This window comes from Magallana gigas, chromosome 1 (assembly GCF_963853765.1).
Source record: "Magallana gigas chromosome 1, xbMagGiga1.1, whole genome shotgun sequence".
Classification (NCBI taxonomy): Eukaryota; Metazoa; Mollusca; class Bivalvia; order Ostreida; family Ostreidae; genus Magallana; species Magallana gigas.
Genome location: NC_088853.1, coordinates 27,634,632 through 27,646,700, shown reverse-complemented (window position 1 = coordinate 27,646,700; position 12,069 = coordinate 27,634,632). Strand labels below are relative to the sequence as shown.

The 12,069-nt window shown below is 34.1% G+C and overlaps 1 long non-coding RNA gene across 1 annotated transcript in view; it reads right to left on the bottom strand.

Moving 5' to 3' along the window:
- LOC105336714 (uncharacterized) overlaps positions 1-12,069 on the bottom strand; it is a 408,324-nt gene that overhangs the window by 304,863 nt on the left and 91,392 nt on the right. The window lies entirely within an intron of this gene.

The window sequence follows — 12,069 nt, the reverse complement described above, 5'->3', positions numbered from 1 at the left end:
CTCCGAAAATAGTCCCCAATCTGTTTAGAGAAACGTATTCAAGACTGTTTGAGTACCTTTATTGAAGGAATCTAACATTTCCTTTCATCACTCTTTGTATCCTTGTCGTGCCAATTCTCTCTCTCTCTCTCTCTCTCTCTCTCTCTCTCTCTGTATGATTCTTCGTCTCACTATAACCTTTTTTTCCCTCTTTCCCATACTTTCTTTCTCTCTGTCGCTTTCACCGTCCGTACGTGTCTCTCTCTCTCTCTCTCTCTCTCTCTTTCTCTCTCTCTCTCTGTATGATTCTTCGTCTCACTATAACCTTTTTTTCCTCTTTCCCATATTTTCTTTCTCTCTGTCGCTTTCACCGTCCGTACGTCTCTCTCTCTCTCTCTCTCTCTCTCTCTCTCTCTCCACACACATATAACAGATGTCGGAGCAGTTGATGGCCCATTAGCTCCTCCACTTAATCGCCATTGGCATCACCAGGCTCTTTTCTCTAATCTCCTGGTACATGTTAATTGTATCTTAAGTGTCGACTTTATTTTGTTTACATTTTTGTTGAATCTTTCTTGTCAATATCACACATCTGTTAGTCCGTGTTAAACCATCATGTGACCACCAACCGAATCAAATTAGTATCAAAACTAGCGATAAAGGAAATAGCGGCATGAACTACGCGTTTTTAATTTTGAAAGCAGAAAACATATACATTTTACATGATCAGCTGTATTTACAAATTAAACCTTTCAGATGAATGCAAGATACATGTTAAGTAAATAAAATTTTATAGCTAAATAAATAAAATTTTATAGTGAATAAAATTTTATCCGAAGAATACAAGATATACACGTTGAATAATTTAAATTCAATCGTAAATAAAATTTTATATAAAGAAAGACTTCTAGAAACTATGGAATATTTAAAATAATTTTTTTGTTACAGACGATAAGACGCGAGTTTACATATAGACGAAAAGGAAATTTCTTCATTTACCTTAACATTTCATAGAATGATACCTTCAATTTCACATTAGGAAGTATGAGAATAATAAATCTGTCTTGCAGAAAAAGGAAGCCGGTTTATATACGGAATGTATAATTCAATTCATATTCGCTATTTCACGGGCCAAAACAGTAATCTAAATATACTGACATATTCATCCACTAATTTACTTGAACACGTATCAATTCTTAAATCGTTTGGTGTATATTTATATAGATTTTCACTGTTAACTTAAAAAAAAGGGTCATTTAGGGTTAAATGGCGTTGAGTGTTCAGTCCATTTAGTATTTGTTTCATTCGATGTATAATTTTTATCCCTGGCTCAGTCATGCAACATTGTGTCTGAAAGTGTGTGTGTGTGTTTGTGTGTGTGTGTGTGGGGGGGGGGGGGATCTACCTCAATATCTTGACACACAAAATATTACATTTTTGCTCAAGAAGGATCTTTGCTGTTGACTGCATATCGAAAATGGGATATGAAAAATCAATAGAGCTCATGTCTCATTACAATGTGCTATCGATTGAACTGTTCTTGACGCTGGTTTCGGGAGAAATATAAGTATATATTGCGTAGTCTTAGGTCAAAAGCCAGCATTTTTATTTAAGGAATAAAGAATCATTCTTTGAGTATTATGAGGTGATAATTTTGGTCGGGGCGTGATCAAATCCAATAAAGCACGAAGGGCTTCATGATTGATTTGATCACGCCCCGGCCGAAATTATGACCCCGTAATATTCAAAGAACAATTCCTTATTACTTATATTTACATAATTTTCAGCAATTGTGCGATTAAATATTTGAATATTAATATGCAAACCCCGCTTGGGCCCCAATTATACGTCATTTGAATTTATTGGACTGTATAGTACAAAGTCGATACGTTGTGTTATGACAGGCAAGGACACTGAAAAATGTAAATACATATCTTTAATCAAAACTTTGTTTTGACTGTTCTAAGATCTTTACAGCGACATATAAAAGTTACGGTTCTAATTTCTCATAAAAAAATAAAATGAGAGACCCTTAAAAAAGAATTATCCTTTATCATTTGCAATTTGACGTCATCGATGGAAATCCTGGGGCTGATCTTTTTGATGGATTTTTTTTTCTTCTCCAAACCATATACCAGCTATAACCTACCAACTAATAAAAAGTAAAAAACCGTTAACCAAATAATCCTCTTGTCCCGTGGTATCCACTTCATTTATCGTGAGTGACCATCATCTTAATTTAACAGCTGCTGCCGTTGTTCAACTATAATTGTTTGGACATTGAACGTCGAAAACAGCTGATTAGATTGGAGTTGGGGGGGGGGGGGAGGTCATCGCACCAAATTTGTCCCCCCCGGGCGGTGGCTAATTAGCAGTGTCCAAAAGAACAAGGAAAAAAACCAAGAAAAGAAACAGCCAATAATTACCGTCTCAGAAGCTGCCAAACCTCCATATGTGTACACACAGAGTCTCTAAGTAATCTCGAGGGGCTTCTGCTTAAGAGGAAACAAATCGTGCTGACAAGGAGGCTTCACTTTAACAGGGGTTAGTATGAACACTACAAAATTCATGTCGATTTTTATCCTTGAATCCTGGAGTCGGTTTTAAACCAACAAACTATAAACATGGGATCATTCAAAATGTACAATAAAAAAGCAAATTAGACAAAGCAAATTTTTAAACATCGAAGGGGTGGAGGGCAAGGTTTTTTTTCAATTAAATAATTAAATTGTGTTTGCTCTCTCTCTCTCTCTCTCTCTCTCTCTCTCTCTCTCTCTCTCTCTCTCTCTCTCTCTCTGCTAAAACAAAAATAACTTTAGGCATGAAAGTAATTGGACTAAAACGTAAAATATGTACATGCGTATATGGTGCAGTATTTTGATAAAAAATCAGATACAAAAACAATCCCCCCCCCCCCTAAAAAGGAACTAAGAGAAAAATAAAATATAAATGGTATTTGGTTTTGAATTAAGCTTTGTTAAGCGTCAAAGATCAACAGGAACCGAAATATATCAAATTTTAACAGAGATGACTTCAAACTGCGGCACTTCACATCATTCTTTTGTCGTCTGCTTTTGCTAATCAGACATTTACGGAGACAACCGAGTGTGTGATATTTTGGTGAAATGACCAGAAAGAGCCTTGGTCTATAATAGTGTTACCTTTTAATGGTAGAATTAAATTCGGAACAAGTTTGCTTGAAAACAGTGCGGTTCATCTGAGGTTTCTTCCATGTATATGCCTAGTAACGAGATCGGTTTCATTTAGGTCTGCTAATGTTTCCTTCTTTCGGGAGAAAAATTGGTTAGCCTAATGTTTTCCATCAAAAAAATTACCTCGACAAGGCGAACAGTGTCTAATGAAGCTTGTTTTGTCTTTGTTAGCAATCGAAATTTTTAGCATTCTTAAAATGAGTACTTGTTGCTGTAAATAGAACATATTGAGATAAACCAGGCTATTTTCGAATACTTTGTTTTCAACATTCATACCTTGGATGCATGCGCGGATTCAAAATATCAAAAGAAAGGGGAGGGGTTTTAAAAAAAAAAGAAAGTGGGTAACAAGGAATATCTATGTATTTTTTATGTGGTTCCTAACCAATACCTATAATTTCGATAATTTTACTAGTACTTGAATTCAAGAAAGAATTTTCTAAGGTGAGGGGGGGGGGGGGGGGGTCCAGACCTATGATCTCCCTTCTATCTCCGCGCATCAGGTGTCTTAGTAATGCTAAGGGGAGATCCTTTTTTCCGAATGCGATATTCTTGCGAATAACTTTAATAAAGATGGATCTTAGTCAGAATGAAACTAATTATATTTCATCTCAAGGTGAAATGCTAAATTTTCACGAAACTGTCATTGCATGGTAAGCATCAAAGTAGTGAAAGTACTTGTAAGGGAGTCAATTGTTGTTTGACCATTGACTTACAACATTTAATTGCTGATTCATTGTTAGTGATATTACAGTTTCTACAGAAAGGGAAAACTATCGGGAAAGTTGTCTACGATGTTACCCGCTATTTAAGCTTGTTGTTCTCTAAGAGAGCTCGATAGCCGACTCTATTGATCTCCTAAAAGGGAGAGCTCAATATATGCTGCCCATTCAACCTTTTTAAGTAAATAAAGAACCTGTGAAAATGAAATTTAAAAAAAAGATAATATTTAAAAATTTAATTATTTTTGTTTCACCCCCCCCCTCCGATGAGCCATGTTTTAAATTATACAGACAGTGAGTATTTTTTAAGGATTCTTCCTATACAGTGTGTTTTATGCCGCAGATTAAAGAATCTAATGTGGTAAGGGCATAGCTTCACACAGCTAGTGCATGTGTCTACTTAATAGCTCCCAAAGGCTGTGCAAATCTAGAGTAACCATAGATAGGCTTAAACAATTGAATCAACTTAACAATTCCGCGAATTTGTGCAAACTTAACAAATATTCAATTGTTAAATGTAAAACGATGGATAATAAGCCAAATGAATCCAGAAACACACACCCCTCTACGCACGCACGCACAAACAAACAAACGACTTTGATATGCACATGTATCCTCGAGCGCTCAGATGCCTTGCGCTTGATTTAAAAGACTATGTTATTTTTAGTTTATCTGATTGGTTGCGCTTTGGATTGGTTAAACAACTCTTTTGATACTTACCTCAAAAGAATCCAGCCCGCTCTACGATTCTCTGGAATAAAGCATGCCTTCATGTTCATCAAACCCAAAGCAAAGTACCCCCCCCCCCACACCCCAGCAAAACAAATAAGATTAAAAAAAAACTGCCAACAAATTGCAAGCTACATGTAGGATAACGAAACAGTTAAATATTCACAAATGTACGTACATGTATCTGTCTTATAATTATGATTAATCCGGACTTCTTAACGTAATCAATCAATGGACGTTATCTGAAATGATGGTTCAAGGAACTGAGCCTGTACACTGTTTCAATAACATTGCTTTACACAATTCTTAAACAACAATGGATTTACGTCTACCACACTTTATAACGTATATATATATTTCATTACTATAGCCTCTAAGAGAGCCGGTCGGATGATGACTGTGCTCTCTAGAGAAATTAACGAAGACGACGAACCACCGTATAACCGCAGGGGGATACAAAATATGCCCATCTATGCTTAATGTCGCACATACAGACTCATCTGTATGGACCGGTCAGCTATCTTCGTCCACGATCGCGTGCCCCCTTGCGACATGTTTTTACGCCGATTTACATTCTTAGCTATAGTCTGAAGCAGTTTGACAAATCTTGCAGTACAAAGGAACTTTATATTTCTAGTCAATGTCTGTCCTTTTTTTGGCGTCATAAGAATGAACCCTTTACATTGCATGATTCTGCATTCAGTTATTTTAAATTTCTGCTACTAATATATTAAGTATGCAAAATACAGCTAAACTTGCATCCATTTTGAATTTTTTTGATGTTATTTTCATGACACTGTATTCATACGCATCGCCTCTAATCTTGTTGTTAAATGTTTCTTGATTTAATTTGAAATATAAGCTATTAAAAATGATAAAAACAATTTTCACATTTAAAAAGAACCTGACATATTATTTTTTAAAATCCATTTTTTGAGTGAAGTTAACAATGACATATATAATATAAATAATTCCATCCGATCATTTTACTATTAACTAACTATCAATATATTAAGTCAGAAATAACAATATTTTTGCAATCCAATCAAAAAAATTGATGAGACTATAATAAATGTTTTATCTTGTTTTAAAAAAATCAAAATTCGGTATTAAAGGAAAGGACTGCTACCAGGTGTTACAATGAACGTTTTTAACAGTTTGGACTTTCAAAGTAGAACCATTTTAACAAAATCTTGGACTTTGGGTAGTTGCGTCAAACGGCACTGTGACGTAGGCTTGTCTATTTCATTGTAGGCCTCTCAGCCGTGACTTAAAATCAACAGGATTTGTCTGGCTTTTGAGCTAAGACTATGCAGTCGGTGTATATTTCGCTTGAAACCAGCGTCATTTTTAACTTGTTTTGACCCAAGAAATAGATAGTTAAGTCTTACCGAAAGTCCAAGGTCTTGTTAAAATGGTTTTAATTGTCTTTGGATTCGAATCACACCGAGTTTAGTGCAGTAGTTAAAATGTACCTACTGTCTGCAATTATTTCATTGTTCCTACTTAAAAAAATATAGTTAAGGGTACACGGTGGTAAACAAATTAATCCTCTGATCTGCATTACCCTCTAAGGTGGAATAACACACCTGGAAAAAGTCACTTAACTTAACAGTAAATTATTTGATTATGAAAGATACGACGATAAATAAACTGTACATATGTCAAATAAGCGAAGAATTTGCAGATTGTGGGTAAAAAATGAATATCTAAAAAAATCAATTCAGTAAGTAACAACAAAAGCCCCCGCGGGATTCGAACTCGGAATGTACGGATCACAAGCAGGAAGGTAGTAACAGGAAGTCATGCAGGAAGTAACTTGTTATCGTCGATAAAATCCTTATAATAAAACGAAATGTTGTTTCGATCAGAGGTCAGCCATTTTGTGACGATGTGTTATTCCACCTTAACATAAGATATGTTTGTCCATATACTAACATTCAGCAAAGAAAAACCCAAAAGTTTTAGCATTAAAATTCGATCAGTTTCCTATATCAATATACTGAGATCTTTCGTATTAGGAGATTGAAATACATGTAGTCTAAAAATGGCCACGACCATCGAACCCTCTTTAAGGATCGTATCGATCTACTGCTCTCTGTAGGTCATGCTGTCCCGACCTAGATATCCATATTTTGTTTCTTGTTTGGGGAATTCATTTTAAACTTAATGTGTAGCTGTATTTCAGACTGTTTCATGGGTTAATATTTTTGAAACGTTTTACACGGCACAGTTCTATCTCAAAAATATTTTTTTCCTCAGAAAGTTTGAATATGAGGTAGAGTGATGAATTGAAATTGAGCTCTTATCAATAAGAACAATTTCTGTGCACACAACTGTATACTGTGGTAAACGGAACATCGTAGCCGTTCTTGATTGTTCCATAATATCTGATTTCCTTTAATATAAAATACCTAAACAAAAGGCCCTTCATTAACACCTTATTATCAGGTGAAAAAATTCAACCTTTTGCATATATATGACTCAAACTGATCGGTCAAGATCGATTCGCTCATAAAATATGCAAACTGATCATTGGAACCGCTGCTTTGCTGCGCTTGTGCTCGGGTTGCCTGTTTTAGCTGGGGTTTTGCATGACGACTTCCAGCGTTCGAGCTTGTGGCAGCTTTAGAAGCTATTTACCTTCGTTCTTGAATTAAACATGACAGACACCCCCTCCAAATAGTATTTTGTCATATCGTTTTTGTTTGTTTGTTTGTTTTTTTTTTTGTTTTTTGTTTTGTTTTTTTTGCAAATTGTTACCGGCTTTTCCTCTTTCAGATTTTCAAGTTAATCATCCAAGTTCGACTTGAAAAGGATCAGTGTATCTGTTAAGTCGATGCGGTGGTGTTATTGCTTTTGAGGCTGTTGAACCTTCTCTGCATGACACGCAGGACATTCCTCAACTGACTTTTGCCAAGTCCAAATTCTTCCGGGAATGTAGTGAAATATCTGGATTTTTTTCTTTTTCGGGGCCAAGACATATTATATTACTAATAAACTACCTGTTTTGCACGAGTTCAATCAGCCAAAAAGACTCCAATCGAAGTTGGTTTATTATTAAAAACTATGCTATACACCGGATGTTAATAACACCACGTGATTACCTCATCGTTTTTAAATGTGTTTGCAATTGATCCTCCCCATTAGTTTATGAATGTTTGCAACGTGATAATAATATTGACAGCCATAGCTATCAATTATTTTATATCTCAACAATACGAGACTCTAAAGTAAATTGTCTTGTTGAAAAAAAAATGAAATTCCTTTTGATCTTTATAGTTATATAGATACTAGTTAGCTATGCATGTGGCTGACCTGTCTATTTTTCTTTGTCGCTCGGTATAGTAAACAAACGATTGAAAAAAAATGTTACAAAAGGTTTGCCAAATGGCAGTTTTTGATACTGCAATAGATGTGTATATATTATCACCCTGAAATAATTGTTCTAATAAAGGTATAAAATTAATCAATTTTAACTTAACTTTTCAAACTGTTAAAGCTAAGCTTAAAATTATAAATTTTTAACATTTTTTGTGCAGCAATATGGTAATGAGCATGCGCGTTTAATTCTAATACATTGTAATATTATTATATTATCAGTAGTTATTGCTGTATGTCGACAAACAATATGACGCTTCCTTGTGCTCCTTAATAAAGATTTTGGTTAAGAAAATAGTAATTAGTAAAACAATCAAATAATTTCGCTTGTGATTCATGCGTGGTATGAAGGTGCCGCGGGTTATGATTTTTTTTCTTTCAATGATAGCTACATGTACATTCATAACCCGCATGAATCACCAACGAAAGCATTATATTGATTTTATTTACATCTTTCTTAAACAAATTAAAGATTTAATGATAAAGAGTACATTACTTAAGATAACTTAATTTTTTTTAATGTACATCATCGCGTTAGATAAAAGAAAATCCATGCAAGTCGTCTTAAATGGAAATTTGAGTCTGAACTCATCATGAATATTTCGTGCACACCGCGAGTTGTTGATACTCAGTCCCAAGATAATATTGCAGCAATTTTTTTTTTTTTAAATAATTTGATATTTATGAATATCCGTGGGTTCAAACTATGTTTATTCAATCGAATAAAAATTTCCCAAGATTTCTCCTTTAAAACGCCCCCTCTGTCGCTTTAACGTTGTCATATGAGTCGGGATGTATTGAGTGTCGTTTTGTGTCTGTACAATAGCAATTTGGTTAATTAGGAATTTGAGAGGAAAACTGTTTGTCATTTATATAAAATTTTCTTCTCAAATTCCTAATTAACCAAATTGCTATTGTACAGACACAATGCATTTGTAAATAAAGACATGAAACTTGATAAACAGTTCCATTTAGTTATTTCGGGGTCTGCATATAACTGTGACAGTTTAATAAGATTCATATTTCTTTCGATTTTGTTGCTTTATGGAAATCTTTTGCAGGGTCTCCACTAATAAAGTATATGGGTCTTGAGGCCTTTTCTTTGTCTCTTAACCATTTTTAGATAAAACTACACACACAACCCAATAAACAGTTTAATTCTGTTATTGTCAGGTCTGCATGAAGGTTTTTTTCTAATATGAAAATATATATTTCTGATAATCCCCTTTGATGGAAATCCACCACTTTCTAATGTTAGAGTATGGATCTTTTAGCAAGTCTTCGGATAAATGGTATGGTCTTCGCGTGATTGCAGTCATTTGTGATGTTATTGTCTCTCTGTCAAGCTCGTTGTCTGAAGACATCGCGATAAATTACAGAAAATACTCTTTGTAATTGACACATCATGTTCTAGATGATAAAGAACGACATCATTAGATTGGGAAAGGGGGGTGTAAATTGGTTTATCGGGTTTTCTGTCAAAAATATATAATATTGTCCTCGCCTTTTGTTTTAAAGGATAAAGTTTTATATGTTAAAGTACAAAGCATTGTTTTTTTTTTTATTTATATTTTTTTATATATAAGAACTATTTTAACAAGAGCTTGGACTTTGGGTAGTTGTGTTAAACAGCAATGTGACGTAGGCCTGTCTATTTCATTGTCAGCCACTTATTTTGGCTCTCTAAAATCAACAAGATTTGTCTGGCTTTTGAGTTAAGACAACGCAATCTGTGTATATTTCGCTTGAAACCACGTCATTTTGAACTTGTTTTGACGCAAGAAATAGATAGCTACGCCCTACTGAAAGTCAAAGGTCTTATTAAAATGGTTCTTTGTTACATGTTTTATATAATTTGTATATATTACAAAGTATATCGTCATTTTGTTATTTAATGACCAATTATGATTCAGCTATGTGTTTTAGTTCATCATTTTAAAATCAAACAAAGCAGAAACATTCAGAGTGAAGAGTTGACAAAAATCTTGTTGTGAGTTTACTTTTGGTTCGTCGATGCTTTTCAAATCGTACAATTTCTAGTGTATTTATCTGTGCAACATCACGAATCAAATTTGTAATGTATAGTTCATTAAATTTCATTGGGGACAATTTTAAATAATAGCTGAAAATTATATTAATATCAGAACTTAATTTTAGGATTTAGTGAGGGCTTAATTACTAGATTTGATCACCCCAATCTAAATAAAATCATATTTTTGATATACTCCAACAAATACGATGTCGCTACACAAAGTAGCGACATCGAATTTGTTGGAGCGGATCAAAGATATGATTTTGTGTAGCGACATCGAATTTGTTGGAGCGGATCAAAGATAGAATTTTATTTAGATTGTGATCACCCCCAACCGTATTTGACCACCTCGCTACACTCAAAGAATGTTTCATTATTGTACAAATGTGTAAAATATTCGTTCATTCGGAATCATATTTATAAAAATTACATGGATCAAATTGCACTTCAAGGTAGTAGCGACTAATTATATCGCTGGCTTCATGTATTTAAAAAAAATCTTCGTTTTTTTTTTGTACACGAGAACAAGAATTGTGAAGTTATGAATAAAATCAGTTAGAATTTTTTTTAATTATGGCTTATTATCAGTACACAGAAATCGGCCCTGTAATAAAATGTGTTAATTTGAGGGGCACATTTCCAAACACTGCCTACTGTACAAAAGCAGTTACACATTATCATGAATAAACTATAATTTTCTGTATCAGTTCAGATCCCGTGGACGTCTGCTACATTTACAATGTGTATATGGCCGAGATGTGTCCGGGGCTGGAGAGATCGAGTGTGGGTTAATCATCACCCAATCACAGCGTTAATTATTTGATTGCAGTATTACCCCCCTACTTCATGTACGAGTATGCATATTTCAATAACACAACCAATAAACCGTAAAATACACGTCTTATCGCCAACCACAAGCGGCAATAAAAAAAATCAGAAAATGAAGCCATGTTTTATAGAAGGGGGTCGTATAAAATCCGCTCCCGTAAATCGAAACACATCAAATCGACGTAAAAACACTTTGTTAATGATTCGATAGTTCACAGGGGCATCGTATCCGCTCTACACTCTATGACATATATATAATAATACACAAGGGAAGAATCGAAAGTAGGACACGATTTGTAAACAATGTCATAAAACAACTTACTTCACAAAAGTTACGCAAGTCCTCGCACACAATGTTGCAAATGTTGTCAAAAAACACGTTCACACTCAAATATTCCTAATAAACTCGGTAAAAAGCGTTTTTATCCCATTAAAACCGTTGTCTGCTGCAGAAACCCAATCTCTTCGCCCAAGAAAAGATAACTCTGTACTTTCTCTCTATTTATTATGTTCAGTAATGATAGTAGAAATTTCGGCGGTAAACTGTAAAATGTCTGGGGAAATTTTAAATATTTTTTTCTTCTCTAAAATGTTAATGGAAAACTACGTTGGTGTTCACATAAAAAAAAAATTATATTATTTTTTTATTCAATAATTAAAATACTCATAATTCATTTTTTGTCTTTGCAACCCATTAAACCTTCAAAATTAATTGTCGTTGCAGAAGAATTTCAGCATCGTTTTAATTGTCAATATCAACCCCTACTTTAAAAAAAAATAGCCTAGTGTAATTTACGTTTCTACAAAAGATTAAATGATAGGAAATATATAAATTTGTTTTTAAACAATTGCATATCAAATTACGCTAATTAAAGTAGATGCCAAATATATCGGAACGAATGTTAACTTATTATGCTAACGGTAGTATCATACGGCGAAAATTTCCCCAGACATTTTACAGTTTACCGCCGAAATTTCTACTATCATTACTGAACATATAGAGAGAGAAAGTACAGAGTTATCTTTTCTTGGGCGAAGAGATTGGGTTTCTGCAGCAGACAACGGTTTTAATGGGATAAAAACGCTTTTTACCGAGTTTATTAGGAATATTTGAGTGTGAACGTGTTTTTTGACAACATTTGCAACATTGTGTGCGAGGACTTGCGTAACTTTTGTGAAGTAAGTT